This window comes from Euprymna scolopes, chromosome 27 (genome assembly GCF_053919585.1).
Source record: "Euprymna scolopes isolate OS-2025 chromosome 27, ASM5391958v1, whole genome shotgun sequence".
Lineage (NCBI taxonomy): Eukaryota > Metazoa > Mollusca > Cephalopoda > Sepiida > Sepiolidae > Euprymna > Euprymna scolopes.
In genome coordinates, this window is record NC_136508.1 from 87,848,672 (window position 1) to 87,873,192 (window position 24,521).

The window sequence follows — 24,521 nt, forward strand, 5'->3', positions numbered from 1 at the left end:
TAGCCATCTTTATGAAAAGAAACAATATATCGCCATCTTCATGAAAAGAAACAATATATCGCCATCTTCATGAAAAAAAAATAATATATAGCCATCTTTATGAAAAGAAACAATATATCGCCATCTTTATGAAAAGAAACAATATATCGCCATCTTTATCCAAATTCAAAGTCATCCTTTAAATGGTGCCTTCAGTGTCTGTCTCAGAATTAAAAGGGAAAAAATAACTCCACCTGAAACAGAAAAGAAGCTCTATCGTTCTAACCTACCTAAATACCCACAATCTCACAGAATATATAATATGAATATCTATGTAAAAATATTTGTAAATATTTTGTAAGGAATGTCCCAAAAATGTTCTTGAAATTTTTCTAAATCCATCCATTTTATTCTTTTTGGTTTTTATGTTTAACTTGGAGTCTGAAATGATTTCCAAAATATTTGGCAGTCTTATGTTTGAAATCTTGCTTAAAAGTCAATTCTGTATTGTTTTCTTTTTTGTTTGCACCTGCACCAATTTGACACAAGGCTGCCAGCCTTGCACACTCTCCTCCTCAGTGCAACTTTTGAAATAATTTTCACACATGAAATATAATTTTTATGTTTAAAAAATCAAATATTCTTTCTTTCTTTTTTTTTACAGCAACTGAACTAGACAACATTTATTCTCGTCTTCTAGAAGTGAGCAACGATTTCTCCACCAACGCCGCTACTAAAAACTAACATTACCTGAGTTGAAGATATGAATGGAATTCATAAAATAAAAAATATTTACAAAAAAAAAAAAATAATAAAATAAAATGAGTCCTCTTCTTTATTTCATTTGAAATCCACACCAGCAGTTTGGACTGGTTCTAAAAATACGGATTTCCAGATAAACAGAGCTCCACAGTAAGTACGATATTTTAATTTTAATATAAAGTAAAATCATCCATTTTTGTTTAGAATTCCTCCTATATTAAAAAGACAAAAATAAAAAAAATCTGTATGATGCACGTATCCATGATTATATATATCTTAGTTGGATTCTAAGGATCAATGTGAAGCTTGTCATTGGTGACGGTGCCGATTGATCCTCAACGTGCACACTCTGCAACACCCAAAGCATATAAAAACCGTATCCTAGGACCACCATATCCCGTATTGGAATAAATGACTGTCAAGTTACAAACAGAATAAACAAAATAAAGTTTCTGAATCTTTTTTTTATGAGGATTGATAATTTACATCATTTGGATTTTTTCGGACTAGTATTCTCATCTTGAGTCTTATTTTCACATTTGGATCGCTGTAACCTCCAACCAACAGGTTGTCGAACTCAGAAATCTGTGGATGGCAAGGACTTGGTAAAATTTAGTTGTAAGTTATATTCTTTTCGGAGTTGAAGGGGAAATTCAAAATACAATTGCAATTTACTTAGAATTTCTACCTGGTTATGACTGATGGAATGAGATTATGCTACCCTTGTGGATTAAATATTTTTCTCCCTTTATTAAGCCATGATCATAAAATCGTTAGCCAAAGACAAAGGCTGCTAAGCTAATTAGGAAATGGATAAATGTTAGGAACATCACAATAGTTAGCCAATTCCAAAAATGTGAAAGTGATATATGTTCATTCAATAAAGAGTTCTATTTAAAATTCTATGCGGATTCCTGTATTCAACAGAAAGATTCTCGAGTTCAACAAGATACAACTGAAGAAGATCGTAGGTTACATCGACTGAAACGTTATGAAAATAAAAGTGAAGATGAGAATAGTAGTTCGATGGATCCAAATAACATGATAAAAAATAATGGCAAAAAACATTTTCTATATTTAAGTATATTTCATCTTTATTATATATTCGGTAAGATTGTAGACATTTGTATCACATATTTTTGCTAGCCTGGGGGAATGATATCATGTTGAACTAGCATATTATACCAAAAGAGGAGGGTAATCATTGAGTGAATGGAATCATGATTAACGTCTGCCCCCTATAAAAGGAGGAGTTAATGCCTGGGAAGATGATATCATGACAAAAGAACAAAGAGTAAAATACCCTCACCCTCAAATGGAGAAGATAATTATGGAAGCCTAACAAACAAACATATATCGTATTGCCCCCCCCCTCTAAATAAACAGGAGGTAATACCCGGGAGGATCACCCCCATACAAAAAGAAGGTAATGCTTATGAGCACAGTATCATGGCAACAGAACAGATACTACACTATCCCCACCCATTAATAAAAGGAGATAGTTGTGAGGAGATGGTTTAATGGCAACAGAACAGATATTATATTGCTTTCTTCGTTGGAGGAAGATATAATGCGCGAGAAGATTACTCTAACGCCCTTTAAAAGGAAGAGGTAATTTCTGGAAGTATAGTCTTATGAGAACAGAACCGATACTGCACTACCTACCCCAATTAAAAAATAATACAATCGTAGATAAAATCATTTTTTTTTTCGTTCATTTAAAAATGATTTGTCATAAAAATTATTTTTAATTGGACCTTTTTAAGTTACCCACCCCTTGTAATAGACCCCCCCCGATCCTTCCCCCGGATTTTCTCTTTTAGATTCCACCCAAACTTACAGATTGACCTACTTGTTTTCACTTCTAAACAAGTCAGAAAAAAATTGGATCATCTATTTATTATTTAGAAAACATTGGGAGAGTCTTACTACTTTTTTTTTGTGACACCAGTCTTGATTTTCTTGATTTTCTTGATTTTCTTCATTTTCTTCGTTTTCTTCATATTCTTCATTTTCTTCATTTTCTTCATATTCTTCATTTTCTTCATTTTCTTCATATTCTTCAAATTCTTCATTTTCTTCATTTTCTTAATATTCTTCATTTTCTTCATATTCTTCATTTTCTTCATTTTCTTAATATTCTTCATTTTCTTCATATTCTTCATTTTCTTCATTTTCTTCATATTCTTCATTTTCTTCATATTCTTCATTTTCTTCATTTTCTTAATATTCTTCATTATCTTCATATTCTTCATTTTCTTCATATTCTTCATATTCTTCATTTTCTTCATTTTCTTCATACTCTTCATATTCTTTATTTTTCTTCATTTTCTTCATATTCATCATTTTCTTCATATTCTTCATTTTTTTCATATTCTTCATTGTCTTCATTTTCTTCATATTCTTCAATTTCTTCATATACTTCATTTTCTTCATTTTATTCATTTCCTTCATATTCTTCATTTTCTTCATTTTTCTTCATTTTCTTAATATTCTTTATTTTCTTCAATTTCTTCATATTCTACATATTCTTCATTTTCTTCATTTTCTCATTTTCTTCATATTCTTTATTTTTTTTCATATTCTTCATTTTCTTCATATTCTTCATTATAAATTTCTTCATTTTCTTCATTTTCTTCATTTTCTTCATTGTTCTTCATTTTCTTAACTTTCTTCATATTCTTCATTTTCTTCATATTCTTCATATTCTTCATTTACTGCATTTTCTTCATATTCTTCATTTTCTTCATTTTCTTCATATTCTTCATATTCTTCATTTTCTTCATTTTCTTCATATTCTTCATATTCTTCATGTTCTTCATTTTCTTCATTTTCTTCGTTTTATTCATATTCTTCATTTTCTTCATTTTCTTCATGTTCTTCATTTTCTTAATTTTCTTCATACTCTTCATATTCTTTATTTTTCTTCATTTTCTTCATATTCATCATTTTCTTCATATTCTTCATTTTCTTCATATTCTTCATTTTGTTCATTTTCTTCATATTTTTCATATTCTTCATTTTCTTCATTTTCTTCATATTCTTCATTTTCTTCATTTTCTTCATAGTCTTCATTTTCTTCATATTCTTCATTTTCTTCATATTCTTAATTTCCTTCATTTTCTTCATATTCTTCATATCCTTCATGTTCTTCATTTTCTTCATATTCTTCGTTTTCTTCATATTCTTCATTTTCTTCATTTTCTTCATGTTCTTCATTGTCTTCATTTTCTTCATACTCTTCATTTTTCTTCATTTTCTTCATATTCATCATTTTCTTCATATTCTTCATTTTCTTCATATTCTTCATTTTCTTCATTTTCTTCATTTTCTTCATATTCTTCATATTCTTCATTTTTCTTCATTTTTCATATTATTCATATTCTTCATTTCCTTCATTTTTTTCATTTTCTTCATTTTTCTTCATTTTCTTCATATTCTTCATATTCTTCATTTTCTTCATTTTCTTCATATTCTTCATATTCTTCATTTCCTTCATTTTCTTCATATTCTTCATTTTCTTCATAGTCTTCATATTCTTCATTTTCTTCATATTCTTCATATTCTTCATTTTCTTCATATTCTTCATATTCTTCATTTTTTCATATTCTTCATATTCTTCATATTTCTTCATTTTTCATATTATTCATATTCTTCATTGCCTTCATTTTCTTCATTTTCTTTTTTCTTCATTTTCTTCATTTTCTTTATTTTCTTTATATTCTTCATTTTCTTCATATTCTTCATTTTCTTTATATTCTTCATATTCTTCATTTTCTTCATTTTCTTCATATTCTTCATTTTCTTCATTTTTCTTCATTTTCTTCATATTCTTTATTTTCTTACAGTTCTTCATATTCTACATTTTCTTCATTTTCTTCATTTTCTTCATTTTCTTCATATTCTTTATTTTTTTTTATATTCTTCATTTTCTTCATATTCTTCATATTCTTCATTTTCTTCATATACTTCATTTTCTTCATTTTATTCATTTTCTTCATATTCTTCATTTTCTTCATATTCTTCATATTCTTCATATTCTTCATTTTCTTCATATTCTTCATTTTTTTCATATTCGTCATTTTCTTCATATTCTTCATTTTTTTCATATTCTTAATGTTCTTCATATTTTTCATTTCCTTCATTTTATTCATTTTCTTCATATTCTTCATTTTCTTCATAGTCTTCATATTCTTTCTTTTCCTTCATATTCTTCATATTCTTCATTTTCTTCATATTCTTCATTTTCATATTCTTCATTTTCTTCATATTCTACATATTCTACATTTTCTTCATATTCTTCATTTACTTCACTTTCTTCATATTCTTCATTTTCTTCATATTCTTCATTTTCTTCATATTCTTCATTTTCTTCATTTTCTTCATATTCTTCATATTCTTCATGTTCTTCATTCTCTTCATATTCTTCGTTTTCTTCATATTCTTCATTTTCTTCATTTTCTTCATTTTCTTCATACTCTTCATATTCTTCATTTTTCTTCATTTTCTTCATATTCATCATTTTCTTCATATTCTTAATTTTTTTCATATTCTTCATTGTCTTCATTTTCTTCATTTTCTTCATATTCTTCATATTCTTCATTTTTCTTCATTTTACATATTATTCATATTCTTCATTTCCTTCGTTTTTTTCATTTTCTTCATTTTTCTTCATTTTCTTCATTTTCTTCATATTCTTCATTTTCTTCATTTTCTTCATATTCTTCATATTCTTCATTTTCTTCATTTTCTTCATATTCTTCATTTTCTTCATATTCTTCATTTTCTTCATATTCTTCATATTCTTCATATTCTTCATTTTCTTCATATTCTTGATTTTTTTCATATTCTTCATATTCTTCATTTTCTTCATATTCTTAATTTTCTTCATATTCTTCATTTTCTTCATATTCTTCATATTCTTCATTTACTTCATTTTCTCCATATTCTTCATTTTCTTCATTTTCTTGATATTCTACATTTTCTTCATATTCTTCATTTTCTTCATTTTCTTCATATTCTTCATATTCTTCATGTTCTTCATTTTCTTCGTTTTCTTCATATTCTTCATTTTCTTCATTTTCTTCATGTTCTTCATATTCTTCATTTTCTTCATACTCTTCATATTCTTCATTTTTCTTCATTTTCTTCATATTCATCATTTTCTTCATATTCTTCATTTTCTTCATATTCTTCATTTTCTTCATTTTCTTCATATTCTTCATAGTCTTAATTTTTCTTCATTTTTCATATAATTCATATTCTTCATTTCCTTCATTTTCTTCATTTTTCTTCAATTTCTTCATTTTCTTTATTTTCTTCATATTCTTTATTTTTTTTTTCATATTCTTCATTTTCTTCATATTCTTCATATTCTTCATTTTCTTCATATACTTCATTTTCTTCATTTTATTCATTTTCTTCATATTCTTCATTTTCTTCATATTCTTCATTTTCAATTTCTTCATTTTCTTCATATTCTTCATTTTCTTAAATTTCTTAATTTTCTTCATTTTCTTCATATTCTTCATTGTCTTCATATTCTTCATATTCTTCATTTACTTCATTTTCTTCATATTCTTCATTTTCTTCATTTTCTTCATATTTTTCATATTCTTCATTTTCTTCATTTTCTTCATATTCTTCATATTCTTCATATTCTTCATGTTCTTCATTTTCTTCATATTCTTTGTTTTCTTCATATTCTTCATTTTCTTCATTTTCTTCATGTTCTTCATTTTCTTCATACTCTTCATACTCTTCATATTCTTCATTTTTCTTCATTTTCTTCATATTAATCATATTCTTCATATTCTTCATTTTTTTCATATTCTTCATTGTCTTCATTTTCTTCATTGTCTTCATATTCTTCATATTCTTCATTTTTCTTCATTTTTCATATTATTCATATTCTTCATTTCCTTCGTTTTTTTCATTTTCTTCATTTTTCTTCATTTTCTTCATTTTCTTCATATTCTTCATTTTCTTCATTTTCTTCATATTCTTCATATTCTTCATTTTCTTCATATTCTTAATTTTCTTCATATTCTTCATTTTCTTCATATTCTTCATTTTCTTCATATTCTTCATATTCTTCATATTCTTCATTTTCTTCATATTCTTGATTTTTTTCATATTCTTCATATTCTTCATTTTTCTTCATTTTCTTCATATTCATCATTTTCTTCATATTCTTCATTTTCTTCATATTCTTCATTTTCTTCATTTCTTCATATTCTTCATAGTCTTAATTTTTCTTCGTTTTTCATATAATTCATATTCTTCATTTTTTCATAGTCTTCATTTTCTTCATATTCTTCATTTTCTTTATTTTCTTCATATTCTTTATTTTTTTTTTCATATTCTTTATTTTCTTCATATTCTTCATATTCTTCATTTTCTTCATATACTTCATTTTCTTCATTTTATTCATTTTCTTCATATTCTTCATTTTCTTCATATTCTTCATTTTCAATTTCTTCATTTTCTTCATATTCTTCATTTTCTTAAATTTCTTCATTTTCTTCATTTTCTTCATATTCTTCATTGTCTTCATATTCTTCATATTCTTCATTTACTTCATTTTCTTCATATTCTTCATTTTCTTCATTTTCTTCATATTTTTCATATTCTTCATTTTCTTCATTTTCTTCATATTCTTCATATTCTTCATGTTCTTCATTTTCTTCATTTTCTTCGTTTTCTTCATATTCTTCATTTTCTTCATTTTCTTCATGTTCTTCATTTTCTTCATTTTCTTCATACTCTTCATATTCTTCATTTTTCTTCATTTTCTTCATATTAATAATTTTCTTCATATTCTTCATTTTCTTCATATTCTTCATTTTCTTCATTTTCTTCATTTTCTTCATATTCTTCATATTCTTCATTTTTCTTCATTTTTCATATAATTCATATTCTTCATTTCCTTCGTTTTTTTCATTTTCTTCATTTTTCTTCATTTTCTTCATTTTCTTCATATTCTTCATTTTCTTCATTTTCTTCATATTCTTCATATTCTCCATTTTCTTCATTTTCTTCATATTCTTCATATTCTTCATTTTCTTCATATTCTTCATTTTCTTCATATTCTTTATTTTCTTCATATTCTTCATTTTCTTCATTTTCTTCATATTCTTCATTTTCTTCATATTCTTCATTTTCTTCATTTTCTTCATATTCTTCATTTTCTTCATATTCTTCATATTCTTCATTTCCTTCATTTTCTTCATATTCTTCATTTTCTTCATATTCTTCATATTCTTGATTTTTTTCATATTCTTCATATTCTTCATTTTCTTCATATTCTTCATTTTCTTCATATTCTTCATTTTCTTCATATTCTTCATATTCTTTATTTTCTTCATATTCTTCATTTTCAATTTCTTCATTTTCTTCATATTCTTCATTTTCAATTTCCTCATTTTCTTCATTTTCTTCATTATTTTCATTTTCTTCATATTCTTTATTTTCTTCAATTTCTTCATATTCTACATTTTCTTCATTTTCTTCATTTTCTTCATTTTCTTCATATTCTTTATTTTTTTTTCATATTCTTCATTTTCTTCATTTTTCTTCATATTCTTCATTTTCTTCATATACTTCATTTTCTTCATTTTATTCATTTTCTTCATATTCTTCATATTCTCCATTTTCTTCATTTTCTTCATATTCTTCATTTTCTTCATTTTTCTTCATTTTCTTCATATTCTTCATTTTCTTCATATTCTTCATTTTCTTCATTTTCTTCATATTCTTCATTTTCTTCATTTTCTTCATATTCTTCATTTTCAATTTTTTATTTTCTTCATATTCATTTTCTTCATATTCTTCATTTTCTTCATTTTCTTCATATTCTTCATTTTCTTCATATTCTTCATTTTCTTGTTTTTCTTCATATTCTTCATTTTCTTCATATTCTTCATTTTCTTCATATTCTACATATTCTACATTTTCTTCATATTCTCCATTTTCTTCATTTTCTTCATATTCTTCATTTTCTTCATATTCTTCATATTCTTCATTTTCTTCATATTCTTCATTTTCTTCATTTTCTTCATATTCTTCATATTCTTCATGTTCTTCATTTTCTTCATTTTCTTCGTTTTCTTCATATTCTTCATTTTCTTCATTTTCTTCATTTTCTTATTATTCTTCATATTCTTCATATTCTTCGTTTTTCTTCATTTTTCATATTATTCATATTCTTCATTTCCTTCATTTTCTTCATTTTCTTAATTTTCCTTCATTTTCTTCATTTTCTTTATTTTCTTTATATTCTTCATTTTCTTCATATTCTTCATTTTCTTTATATTCTTCATATTCTTCATTGTCTTCATTTTCTTCATATTCTTCATTTTCTTCATATTTTTTCATTTTCTTCATATTCTTTATTTTCTTCAATTTCTTCATATTCTACATTTTCTTCATATTCTTCATATTCTTAATTTTCTTCATATACTTCATTTTCTTCATTTTCTTCATTTTCTTCATATTCTTCATTTTCTTCATATTCTTCATATTCTTAATTTTCTTCATATACTTCATTTTCTTCATTTTATTCATTTTCTTCATATTCTTTATTTTCTTCATATTCTTCATTTTCTTAATTTTCTTCATATTCTTCATTTTCTTAATTTTCGTCATATTCTTCATTTTCAATTTCTTAATTTTCTTCATATTCTTCATTTTCTTCAATTTCTTCATTTTCTTCATTTTCTTCATATTCTTCATTTTTTCATAGTCTTCATTTTCTTCATATTCTTCATTTTCTTCATTTTATTCATTTTCTTCATATTATTCATTTTCTTCATTTTCTTCATATTCTTCATTTTCTTCATATTCTTCATTTTCTTCATATTCTACATATTCTACATTTTCTTCATATTCTCAATTTTCTTCATTTTCTTCATATTCTTCATTGTCTTCATTTTATTCATTTTCTTCATATTCTACATTTGCTTAATTTCCTTCATTTTCTTAATTTTCTTCATATTCTTTTTTTTTTTTTCATATTCTTCATTTTCTTCATATTCTTCATTTTCTTCATTTTCTTCATATTCTTCATTTTCTTCATATTCTTTATTTTCTTCATATTCTACATATTCTACATTTTCTTCATATTCTCCATTTTCTTCATTTTCTTCATATTCTTCATTTTCTTCATTTTCTTCATTTTCTTCATATTCTTCATTTTCTTCATTTTCTTCATATTCTTCATATTATTCATGTTCTTCATTTTCTTCGTTTTCTTCATATTCTTCATTTTCTTCATTTTCTTCATATTCTTCAGATTCTTCGTTTTTCTTCATTTTTCATATTATTCATATTCTTCATTTCCTTCATTTTCTTCATTTTCCTGCATTTTCTTCATTTTCTTCATTTTCTTTATATTCTTCATTTTCTTCATATTCTTCATTTTCTTTATATTCTTCATATTCTTCATTTTCTTCATTTTCTTCATATTCTTCATTTTCTTCATTTTTCTTCATTTTCTTCATATTCTTTATGTTCTTCAATTTCTTCATATTCTACATTTTCTTCATTTTCTTCATTTTCTTCATTTTCTTCATATTCTTTATTTTTTCTTCATATTCTTCATTTTCTTCATATTCTTCATATTCTTAATTTTCTTCATATACTTCATTTTCTTCATTTTATTCATTTTCTTCATATTCTTTATTTTCTTCATATTCTTCATTTTCTTAATTTTCTTCATATTCTTCATTTTCTTCATATTCTTCATTTTCTTAATTTTCGTCATATTCTTCATTTTCAATTTCTTCATTTTCTTCATATTCTTAATTTTCTTCAATTTCTTCATTTTCTTCATTTTCTTCATATTCTTCATTTTTTCATAGTCTTCATTTTCTTCATATTCTTCATTTTCTTCATTTTATTCATTTTCTTCATATTCTTAATTTTCTTAATATTCTTCATTTTCTTCATTTTCTTCATTTTCTTCATTTTTCTTCATTTTATTCATATTCTTTATTTTCTTCAATTTCTTCATATTCTACATTTGCTTCATTTTCTTCATTTTCTTCATTTTCTTCATTTTCTTCATATTCTTTATTTTTTTTCATATTCTTCATTTTCTTCATATTCTTCATATTCTTCATTTTCTTCATATACTTCATTTTCTTCATTTTCTTCATTTTCTTCATATTCTTCATTTTCTTCATATTCTTCATTTTATTCATTTTCTTCATATTCTTCATTTTCTTCATATTCTTCATTTTCTTCATATTCTACATATTCTACATTTTCTTCATATTCTCCATTTTCTTCATTTTCTTCATATTCTTCATTTTCTTCATATTCTTCATTTTCTTCAAATTCTTCATTTTCTTCATTTTCTTCATATTCTTCATATTCTTCATGTTCTTCATTTTCTTCATTTTCTTCGTTTTCTTTATATTCTTCATTTTCTTCATTTTCTTCATATTCTTCATATTCTTCGTTTTTCTTCATTTTTCATATTATTCATATTCTTCATTTCCTTCATTTTCTTCATTTTCCTTCATTTTCATTATTTTCTTCATTTTCTTTATATTCTTACATTTTCTTCATATTCTTCATTTTCTTTATATTCTTCATAATCTTCATTTTCTTCATTTTCTTCATATTCTTCATTTTCTTCATTTTTCTTCATTTTCTTCATATTCTTTATTTTCTTCAATTTCTTCATATTCTACATTTTCTTCATTTTCTTCATTTTCTTCATTTTCTTTATTTTTTCTTCATATTCTTCATTTTCTTCATATTCTTCATATTCTTAATTTTCTTCATATACTTCATTTTCTTCATTTTATTCATTTTCTTCATATTCTTTATTTTCTTCATATTCTTCATTTTCTTAATTTTCTTCATATTCTTCATTTTCTTCATATCCTTCATTTTCTTAATTTTAGTCATATTCTTCATTTTCAATTTCTTCATATTCTTCATTTTCTTCAATTTCTTCATTTTCTTCATTTTCTTCATATTCTTCATTTTTTCATAGTCTTCATTTTCTTCATATTCTTCATTTTCTTCATTTTATTCATTTTCTTCATATGCTTCATTTTCTTCATATTCTTCATTTTCTTCATTTTCTTCATTTTCTTCGTTTTCTTCATATTCTTAATTTTCTTCATATTCTTCATTTTCTTCATTTTTCTTCATTTTATTCATATTCTTTATTTTCTTCAATTTCTTCATATTCTACATTTTCTTCATTTTCTTCATTTTCTTCATTTTCTTCATATTCTTTATTTTTTTTTCATATTCTTCATTTTTTTCATATTCTTCATATTCTTCATTTTCTTCATATACTTCATTTTCTTCATTTTATTCATTTTCTTCATATTCTTCATTTTCTTCATATTCTTCATTTTCTTCATTTCCTTCATATTCTTCATTTTCTTCATATTCTTCATTTTCTTCATATTCTACATATTCTACATTTTCTTCATATTCTCCATTTTCTTCATTTTCTTCATATTCTTCATTTTCTTCATATTCTTCATTTTCTTCATAATCTTGATTTTCTTCATTTTCTTCATATTCTTCATATTCTTCATGTTCTTCATTTTCTTCATTTTCTTCGTTTTCTTCATATTCTTCATTTTCTTTATTTTCTTCATTTTCTTCATATTCTTCATATTCTTCGTTTTTCGTCATTTGTAATATTATTCATTTTCTTCATACTCTTCATATTCTTCATTTTCCTTCATTTTCTTCATTTACTTTATATTCTTCATTTTCTTCATATTCTTCATTTTCTTTATATTCTTCATATTCTTCATTTTCTTCATTTTCTTCATATTCTTCATTTTCTTCATTTTTCTTCATTTTCTTCATATTCTTTATTTTCTTCAATTTCTTCATATTCTACATTTTCTTCATTTTCTTCATTTTCTTCATTTTCTTCATATTCTTTATTTTTTTTTCATATTCTTCATTTTCTTCATATTCTTCATATTCTTAATTTTCTTCATATACTTCATTTTCTCCATTTTATTCATTTTTTTCATATTCTTCATTTTCTTCATATTCTTCATTTTCTTAATTTTCTTCATATTCTTCATTTTTTCATAGTCTTCATTTTCTTCATATTCTTCCTTTTCTTCTTTTTTCTTCATTTTATTCATATTCTTTATTTTCTTCAATTTCTTCATATTCTACATTTTCTTCATTTTCTTCATTTTCTTCATTTTCTTCATATTCTTTATTTGTTTTTTTTCATATTCTTCATTTTCTTTATATTCTTCATATTCTTCATTTTCTTCATATACTTCATTTTCTTCATTTTATTCATTTTCTTCATATTCTTCATTTTCTTCATATTCTTCATTTTCTTCATTTTCTTCATATTCTTCATTTTCAATTTCTTCATTTTCTTCATATTCTTCATTTTCTTCAATTTCTTCATTTTCTTCATATTCTTCATTTTCTTCATATTCTTCATATTCTTCATTTACTTCATTTTCTTCATATTTTCATTTTCTTCATTTTCTTCATATTCTTCATATTCTTCATTTTCTTCATTTTCTTCATATTCTTTATGTTCTTCATTTTCTTCATTGTCTTCGTTTTCTTCATATTCTTCATTTTCTTCATTTTCTTCATGTTCTTCATTTTCTTCATTTTCTTCATACTCTTCATATTCTTCATTTATCTTCATTTTCTTCATATTAATAAATTTCTTAATATTCTTCATTTTCTTCATATTCTTCATTTTCTTCATTTACTTCATTTTCTTCATATTCTTCATATTCTTCATTTTCTTCATTTTTCATATTATTCATATTCTCCATTTCCTTCATTTTCTTCATTTTCTTCATTTTTCTTCATTTTCTTCATTTTCTTCATATTCTTCATTTTCTTCATATTCTTCATTTTCTTTATATTCTTCATATTCTTCATTTTCTTCATTTTCTTCATATTCTTCATTGTCTTCATTTTTCTTCATTTTCTTCATATTCTTTATTTTCTTCAATTTCTTCATATTCTTCATTTTCAATTTCTTCATTATCTTCATTTTCGTCAATTTCTTCATTTTCTTCATTTTCTTCATATTCTTCATTTTTTTCATATTCGTCATTTTCTTCATTTTTCTTCATTTTCTTCATTTTATTCATTTTCTTCATATTCTTCATTTTCTTCATATTCTTCATTTTCTTCATTTTCTTCATATTCTTCATTTTCTTCATATTCTTCATTTTCTTCATATTCTTCATTTCTTCATTTTCTTCATATTCTTCATATTCTTCGTTTTCTTCATTTTCTTCATATTCTTCATTTTCTTCATTTTTCTTCATTTTCTTCATATTCTTCATTTTTTTTATTTTCTTCATTTTCTTCATTTTCTTTATATTCTTTATTTTCAATTTTTTCATTTTCTTCATATTCTTCATTTTCTTCATATTCTTCAGTTTCGTCATTTTCTTCATATTCTTCATTTTCTTCATATTCTTCATTTTCTTCATTTTCTTCATAGTCTTCATATTCTTCATTTTCTTCATATTCTTCATTTTCTTCATTGTCTTCATATTCTTCATTTTCTTCATTTTCTTCATATTCTACATATTCTACATTTTCTGCATATTCTTCATTTTCTTCATTTTTTTCATATTCTTCATTTTCTTCATATTCTTCATTTTCTTCATATTCTTCATTTTCTTCATTTTCTTCATATTCTTCATATTCTTCATGTTCTTCATTTTCTTCATATTCTTCGTTTTCTTCATATTCTTCATTTTCTTCATTTTCTTCATGTTCTTAATTTTCTTCATTTTCTTAATACTCTTCATATTCTTCATTTTTCTTCATTTTCTTCATATTCATCATTTTCTTCATATTCTTTATTTTCTTGATATACTTCATTTTCTTCATTTTATTCATTTTCTTCATATTCTTCATTTTTTGCATTTTTCTTCATTTTCTTCATATTCTTTATTTTCTTCAATTTCTTCATATTCTACATTTTCTTCATTTTCTTCATTTTCTTAATTTGCTTCATATTCTTTATTTTTTTTCATATTCTTCATTTTCTTCATATTCTTCATATTCTTCATTTTCTTCATATACTTCATTTTCTTCTTTTTATTCATTTTCTTCATATTCTTCATTTTCTTCATATTCTTCATTTTCTTAATTTTCTTCATATTCTTCATTTTCAATTTCTTCATCTTCTTCATATTCTTCATTTTCTTCAATTTCTTCATTTTCTTCATTTTCTTCATTTTTTTCATATTCTTCATTTTCTTCATATTCTTCATTTTCTTCATTTTATTCATTTTCTTCATATTCTTCATTTTCTTCATATTCTTCATTTTCTTCATTTTCTTCATATAATTCATTTTCTTCATATTCTTCATTTTCTTCATATTCTTCATATTCTTCATATTCTTCATTTTCTTCATTTTCTTCATATTCTTCATATTCTTCATTTTCTTCATTTTCTTCATATTCTTCATTTTCTTCATTTTCTTCATATTCTTCATTTTTTGCATTTTTCTTCATTTTCTTCATTTTCTTTATTTTCTTCAATTTCTTCATATTCTACATTTTCTTCATTTTCTTCATTTTCTTCATTTGCTTCATATTCTTTATTTTTTTTCATATTCTTCATTTTCTTCATATTCTTCATATTCTTCATTTTCTTCATATACTTCATTTTCTTCATATACTTCATTTTCTTCTTTTTATTCATTTTCTTCATATTCTTCATTTTCTTCATATTCTTCATTTTCTTAATTTTCTTCATATTCTTCATTTTCAATTTCTTCATTTTCTTCATATTCTTGATTTTCTTCAATTTCTTCATTTTCTTCATTTTCTTCATTTTTTCATATTCTTCATTTTCTTCATATTCTTCATTTTCTTCATTTTATTCATTTTCTTCATATTCTTCATTTTCTTCATATTCTTCATTTTCTTCATTTTATTCATATTCTTCATTTTCTTCATATTCTTCATTTTCTTCATATTCTTCATATTCTTCATTTTCTTCATTTTCTTCATATTCTTCATATTCTTCATTTTGTTATTTTTCTTCATTTTCTTCATATTCTTCATTTTCTTCATATTCTTTATTTTCTTCATTTTCTTCATATTCTTAATTTTCTTCATTTTCTTCATATTCTTCATTTTCAATTTCTTAATTTTCTTCATATTCTTCATTTTCTTCATATTCTTCATTGTCTTCATTTTCTTCATATTCTTCATTGTCTTCATATTATTCATTTTCTTCATAGTCTTCATATTCTTCATTTTCTTCATATTCTTCATTTTCTTCATTTTCTTCATATTCTTAATTTTCTTCATTTTCTTCATATTCTTCATTTTCTTCATATTCTTCATTTTCTTCATATTCTACATATTCTACATTTACTTCATATTCTACATTTTCTTCATTTTCTTCATATTCTTCATATTCTTCATATTCTTCATTTTCTTCATATTCTTCATTTTCTTCATTTTCTTCATATTCTGCATATTCTTCATGTTCTTCATTTTCTTCATATTCTTCATATTCTTCATGTTCTTCATTTTCTTCATATTCTTCGTTTTCATATTCTTCATTTTCTTCATTTTCTTTATGGTCTTAATTTTCTTCATTTTCTTCATACTCTTCATATTCTTAATTTTTCTTCATTTTCTTCATATTCATCATTTTCTTCATATTCTTCATTGTTTTCATATTCTTCATTGTCTTCATTTTCTTCATTTTCTTAATATTCTTCATATTCTTCATTTTTCTTCATTTTTCATATTATTCATATTCTTCATTTCCTTCATTTTCTTCATTTTCTTCATTTTTCTTCATTTTCTTCATTTTCTTCATATTCTTCATTTTTTTCATATTCTTCATATTCTTCATATTCTTCATATTCTTCATTTGCTTCATTTTCTTTATATTCTTCATGTTCTTCATATTCTTCATTTTCTTTATATTCTTCATATTCTTCATTTTCTTCATTTTCTTCATTTTCTTCATAGTCTTCATTTTTCTTCATTTGCTTCATATTCTTCATTTTCTTCAATTTATTCATATTCTACATTTTCATTTTCTTCATTATCTTCATTTTCTTCATATTCTTTTTTTTTCATATTCTTCATTTTCTTCATATTCTTCATATTCTTCATTATCTTCATTTTCTTCATTTTCTTCATATTCTTCATTTTCTTCATATTCTTCATTTTCTTCATTTCCTTCATTTTCTTCATATTCTTCATTTTTTTTCTATTCTTCATTTTCTTCATATTCTTCATTTTCTTCATATTCTTCATTGTCTTCATTTTCTTCATATTCTTCATTTTCTTCATATTCTTCATTTTCTTCATAGTCTTCATATTTTCATTTTCTTCATATTCTTCATTTTCTTCATTTTCTTCATATTCTTCATTTTCTTCATATTCTTCATTTTCTTCATATTCTACATATTCTACATTTTCTTCATATTCTTCATTTTCTTCATTTTCTTCATATTCATCATTTTCTTCATATTCTTCATTTTCTTCATATTCTTCATTTTCTTCATTTTCTTCATATTCTTCATATTCTTCATGTTCTTCATTTTCTTCATATTCTTCATATTCTTCATGTTCTTCATTTTCTTCATATTCTTCGTTTTCATATTCTTCATTTTCTTCATTTTCTTCATGTTCTTCATTTGCTTCATTTTCTTCATTTTCTTCATATTCTTCATTTTCTTCATATTCTTCATATTCTTCATGTTTTTCATATTCTTCATTTTCTTCATATTCTTCATTTTTTTTATATTCTTCATTTTCTTCATATTCTTCATTTCCTTCATTTTATTCATTTTCTTCATATTCTTCATTTTCTTCATATTTTTCATTTTCTTCATTTTTTTCATTTTCTTCATATACTTCATTATCTTCATTTTATTGATTTTCTTCATATTCTTCATTTTCTTCATATTCTTCATTTTCTTAATTTTCTTCATATTCTTCATTTTCAATTTCTTCATTTTCTTCATATTCTTCATTTTCTTCATATTCTTCATTTTCTACATTTTCTTCATATTCTTCATTTTCTTATTATTCTTCATATTCTTCATTTTCTTCATTGTCTTCATACTCTTCATATTCTTCATTTGTCTTCATTTTCTTCATATTCATCATTTTCTTCATATTCTTCATTTTTTTCATATTCTTCATTGTCTTCATTTTCTTCATAGTCTTCATTTTCTTCATATACTTCATTTTCTTAATTTTATTCATTTTCTTCATATTCTTCATTTTCTTCATTTTTCTTCATTTTCTTCATATTCTTTATTTTCTTCAATTTCTTCATATTCTACATTTTCTTCATTTTCTTCATATTCTTCATTTTCTTCAATTTCTTCATTTTCTTCATTTTCTTCATATTTGTCATTTTTTTCATATTCTTCATTTTCTTCATATTCTTCATTTTTTTCATATTCTTCATTTTCTTCATATTCTTCATTTTCTTCATTTTCTTCATAGTCTTCATTTTCTTCATATTCTTCATTTTCTTCATATTCTTAATTTCCTTCATTTTCTTCATATTCTTCATATCCTTCATGTTCTTCATTTTCTTCATATTCTTCGTTTTCTTCATATTCTTCATTTTCTTCATTTTCTTCATGTTCTTCATTGTCTTCATTTTCTTCATACTCTTCATTTTTCTTCATTTTCTTCATATTCATCATTTTCTTCATATTCTTCATTTTCTTCATATTCTTCATTTTCTTCATTTTCTTCATTTTCTTCATATTCTTCATATTCTTCATTTTTCTTCATTTTTCATATTATTCATATTCTTCATTTCCTTCATTTTTTTCATTTTCTTCATTTTTCTTCATTTTCTTCATATTCTTCATATTCTTCATTTTCTTCATTTTCTTCATATTCTTCATATTCTTCATTTCCTTCATTTTCTTCATATTCTTCATTTTCTTCATAGTCTTCATATTCTTCATTTTCTTCATATTCTTCATATTCTTCATTTTCTTCATATTCTTCATATTCTTCATTTTTTCATATTCTTCATATTCTTCATATTTCTTCATTTTTCATATTATTCATATTCTTCATTGCCTTCATTTTCTTCATTTTCTTTTTTCTTCATTTTCTTCATTTTCTTTATTTTCTTTATATTCTTCATATTCTTCATTTTCTTCATTTTCTTCATATTCTTCATTTTCTTCATTTTTCTTCATTTTCGTCATATTCTTTATTTTCTTACAGTTCTTCATATTCTACATTTTCTTCATTTTCTTCATTTTCTTCATATTCTTTATTTTTTTTTATATTCTTCATTTTCTTCATATTCTTCATATTCTTCATTTTCTTCATATACTTCATTTTCTTCATTTTATTCATTTTCTTCATATTCTTCATTTTCTTCATATTCTTCATATTCTTCATATTCTTCATTTTCTTCATATTCTTCATTTTTTTCATATTCGTCATTTTCTTCATATTCTTCATTTTTTTCATATTCTTAATGTTCTTCATATATTTCATTTCCTTCATTTTATTCATGTTCTTCATATTCTTCATTTTCTTCATATTCTTCATTTTCTTCATTGTCTTCATTTTCTTCATTTTCTTCATATACTTCATTATCTTCATTTTATTCATTTTCTTCATATTCTTCATTTTCTTCATATTCTTCATTTTCTTAATTTTCTTCATATTCTTCATTTTCAATGTCTTCATTTTCTTCATATTCTTCATTGTCTTCATATTCTTCATTTTCTTCATTTTCTTCATATTCTTCATTTTCTTCATATTCTTAATATTCTTCATTTTCTTCATTGTCTTCATACTCTTCATATTCTTCATTTGTCTTCATTTTCTTCGTATTCATCATTTTCTTCATATGCTTCATTTTTTTCATATTCTTCATTGTCTTCATTTTCTTCATAGTCTTCATTTTCTTCATATACTTCATTTTCTTCATTTTATTCATTTTCTTCATATTCTTCATTTTCTTCATTTTTCTTCATATTCTTCAATTTCTTCATTTTCTTCATTTTCTTCATATTTGTCATTTTTTTCATATTCTTCATTTTCTTCATATTCTTCGTATTCTTCATTTTCTTTATATTCTTTATTTTCTTCATATTCTTCATTTTCTTCATTTTCTTCATAGTCTTCATTGTCTTCATATTCTTCATTTTCTTCATATTCTTAATTTCCTTCATTTTCTTCATATTCTTCATATTCTTCATGTTCTTCATTTTCTTCATATTCTTCGTTTTCTTCATATTCTTCATTTTCTTCATTTTCTTCATATTCATCATTTTCTTCATATTCTTCATTTTCTTCATATTCTTCATTTTCTTCATTTTCTTCATATTCTTCATATTCTTCATTTTTCTTCATTTTTCATATTATTCATATTCTTCATTTCCTTCATTTTTTTCATTTCTTCATTTTTCTTCATTTTCTTCATATTCTTCATATTCTTCATTTTCTTCATTTTCTTCATATTCTTCATATTCTTCATTTCCTTCATTTTCTTCATATTCTTCATTTTCTTCATAGTCTTCATATTCTTCATTTTCTTCATATTCTTCATTTTTTTCATTTTCTTCATATTCTTCATTTTCTTCATATTCTTCATTTTCTTCATTTTCTTCATATTCTTCATTTTCTTCATATTCTTCATATTCTTCATTTTTTTCATATTCTTCATATTCTTCATTTTTCTTCATTTTTCATATTATTCCTATTCTTCATTGCCTTCATTTTCTTTATTTTCTTTTTTCTTCATTTTCTTCATTTTCTTTATTTTCTTTATATTCTTCATTTTCTTCATATTCTTCATTTTCTTTATATTCTTCATATTCTTCATTTTCTTCATATTCTTCATTTTCAATTTCTTCATTTTCTTCATATTCTTCATTTTTCTTCATTTTCTTCATATTCTTTATTTTCTTACAGTTCTTCATATTCTACATTTTCTTCATTTTCTTCATTTTCTTCATTTTCTTCATATTCTTTATTTTTTTTTCATATTCTTCATTTTCTTCATATTCTTCATATTCTTCATTTTCTTCATATACTTCATTTTCTTTATTTTATTCATTTTCTTCATATTCTTCATTTTCTTCATATTCTTCATATTCTTCATTTTCTTCATTTTCTTCATATTCTTCATTTTTTTCATATTCGTCATTTTCTTCATATTCTTCATTTTTTTCATATTCTTCATTTTCTTCATATTTTTCATTTCCTTCAATTTATTCATTTTCTTCATATTCTTCATTTTCTTCATATTCTTCATTTTCTTCATTTTCTTCATTTTCTTCATATACTTCATTATCTTTATTTTATTCATTTTCTTCATATTCTTCATTTTCTTCATATTCTTCATTTTCTTCATTTTCTTCATATTCTTCATTTTCAATTTCTTCATTTTCTTCATATTCTTCATTTTCTTCATATTCTTCATTTTCTTCATTTTCTTCATATTCTTCATTTTCTTCATATTCTTCATATTCTTCATTTTCTTCATTGTCTTCATACTCTTCATATTCTTCATTTGTCTTCATTTTCTTCATATTCATCATTTTCTTCATATTCTTCATTTTTTTCATATTCTTCATTGTCTTCATTTTCTTCATAGTCTTCATTTTCTTCATATACTTCATTTTCTTCATTTTATTCATTTTCTTCATATTCTTCATTTTCTTCATTTTTCTTCATTTACTTCATATTCTTTATTTTCTTCAATTTCTTCATATTCTACATTTTCTTCATATTCTTCATTTTCTTCAATTTCCTCATTTTCTTCATTTTCTTCATATTTGTCATTTTTTTCATATTCTTCATTTTCTTCATATTCTTCATTTTCTTCATATTCTTCATTTTCTTTATATTCTTTATTTTCTTCATATTCTTCATTTTCTTCATTTTCTTCATAGTCTTCATTTTCTTCATATTCTTCATTTTCTTCATATTCTTAATTTCCTTCATTTTCTTCATAGTCTTCATATTCTTCATGTTCTTCATTTTCTTCATATTCTTCGTTTTCTTCATATTCTTCATTTTCTTCATTTTCTTCATGTTCTTCATTTTCTTCATTTTCTTCATACTCTTCATATTCTTCATTTTTCTTCATTTTCTTCATATTCATCATTTTCTTCATATTCATCATTTTCTGCATATTCTTCATTTTCTTCATTTTCTTCATTTTCTTCATATTCTTCATATTCTTCATTTTTCTTCATTTTTCATATTATTCATATTCTTCATTTCCTTCATTTTATTCATTTTCTTCATTTTTCTTCATTTTCTTCATATTCTTCATATTCTTCATTTTCTTCATTTTCTTCATATTCTTCATATTCTTCATTTCCTTCATTTTCTTCATATTCTTCATTTTTCTTCATTTTCTTCATATTCTTCATATTCTTCATTTTCTTCATTGTCTTCATATTCTTCATATTCTTCATTCCCTTCATTTTCTTCATATTCTTCATTTTCTTCATATGCTTCATTTTCTTCATATTCTTCATTTTCTTCATATTCTTCATTTTCTTCATTTTCTTCATATTCTTCATTGTCTTCATAGTCTTCATATTCTTCATATTCTTCATTTTTTTCATATTCTTCATATTCTTCATTTTCTTCATATTCTTAATTTTCTTCATTTTCTTCATATTCTTCATTTTCTTCATATTCTTCATATTCTTCATTTTTTTCATATTCTTCATATTCTTCATTTTTCTTAATTTTTCATATTATTCATATTCTTCATTGCCTTTATTTTCTTCATTTCCTTCATTTTCTTTATTTTCTTTATATTCTTCAGTTTCTTCATATTCTTCATTTTCTTTATATTCTTCATATTCTTCATTTTCTTCATTTTCTTCAATTTCTTCATTTTCTTCATTTTTCTTTAATTTTCTTCATATTCTTTATTTTCTTACAGTTCTTCATATTCTACATTTTCTTCATTTTCTTCATTTTCTTCATTTTCTTCATATTCTTTATTTTTTTTTCATATTCTTCATTTTCTTCATATTCTTCATATTCTTCATTTTCTTCATTTTCTTCATATTCTTCATTTTTTTCATATTCTTCATTTTCTTCATATTCTTCATTTTTTTCATATTCTTCATTTTCTTCATATTTTTCATTTCCTTCATTTTATTCATTTTCTTCATATTCTTTATTTTCTTCATATTCTTCATTTTCTTCATTTTCTTCATTTTCTTCATATACTTCATTATCTTCATTTTATTCATTTTCTTCATATTCTTCATTGTCTTCATATTCTTCATTTTCTTCATTTTCTTCATATTCTTCATTTTCTTCATATTCTTCATATTCTTCATTTTCTTCATTGTCTTCATACTCTTCATATTCTTCATTTGTCTTCATTTTCTTCGTATTCATCATTTTCTTCATATTCTTCATTTTTTTCATATTCTTCATTGTCTTCATTTTCTTCATAGTCTTCATTTTCTTCATATACTTCATTTTCTTCATTTTATTCATTTTCTTCATATTCTTCATTTTCTTCATTTTTCTTCATTTTCTTCATATTCTTTATTTTCTTAAATTTCTTCATATTCTACATTTTCTTCATTTTCTTCATATTCTTCATTTTCTTCAATTTCTTCATTTTCTTCATTTTCTTCATATTTGTCATTTTTTTCATATTCTTCATTTTCTTCATATTCTTCATTTTCTTCATATTCTTCATTTTCTTTATATTCTTTATTTTCTTCATATTCTTCATTTTCTTCATTTTCTTCATAGTCTTCATTTTCTTCATATTCTTCATTTTCTTCATATTCTTAATTTCCTTCATTTTCTTCATATTCTTCATATTCTTCATGTTCTTCATTTTCTTCATATTCTTCGTTTTCTTCATATTCTTCATTTTCTTCATGTTCTTCATTTTCTTCATTTTCTTCATACTCTTCATATTCTTCATTTTTCTTCGTTTTCTTCATATTCATCATTTTCTTCATATTCTTCATTTTCTTCATATTCTTCATTTTCTTCATTTTCTTCATTTTCTTCATATTCTTCATATTCTTCATTTTTCTTCATTTTTCATATTATTAATATTCTTCATTTCCTTCATTTTTTTCATTTTCTTCATTTTTCTTAATTTTCTACATATTCTTCATATTCTTCATTTTCTTCATTTTCTTCATATTCTTCATATTCTTCATTTCCTTCATTTTCTTCATATTCTTCATTTTCTTCATAGTCTTCATATTCTTCATTTTCTTCATATTCTTCATTTTTTTAATTTTCTTCATATTCTTCATTTTCTTCATATTCTTCATTTTCTTCATTTTCTTCATATTCTTCATTTTCTTCATATTCTTCATATTCTTCATTTTCTTCATTTTCTTCATATTCTTCATTTTTTTCATATTCGTCATTTTCTTCATATTCTTCATTTTTTTCATATTCTTCATTTTCTTCATATTTTTCATTTCCTTCAATTTATTCATTTTCTTCATATTCTTCATTTTCTTCATATTCTTCATTTTCTTCATTTTCTTCATTTTCGTCATATACTTCATTATCTTCATTTTATTCATTTTCTTCATATTCTTCATTTTCTTCATATTCTTCATTTTCTTCATTTTCTTCATATTCTTCATTTTCAATTTCTTCATTTTCTTCATATTCTTCATTTTCTTCATATTCTTCATTTTCTTCATTTTCTTCATATTCTTCATTTTCTTCATATTCTTCATATTCTTCATTTTCTTCATTGTCTTCATACTCTTCATATTCTTCATTTGTCTTCATTTTCTTCATAT

At 22.9% G+C, this 24,521-nt stretch overlaps 1 long non-coding RNA gene across 1 annotated transcript in view; it reads left to right on the forward strand.

The window, feature by feature from the left end:
• Nucleotides 1-754: 754 nt before the first annotated feature.
• Nucleotides 755-24,521, forward strand: part of LOC145248969 (uncharacterized) — a 66,509-nt gene continuing 42,742 nt past the window's right edge. Inside the window, exon 1 of the long non-coding RNA XR_013863440.1 lies at nucleotides 755-891. This is a non-coding gene — a long non-coding RNA (uncharacterized LOC145248969). The remainder of the gene's footprint in view (nucleotides 892-24,521) is intronic.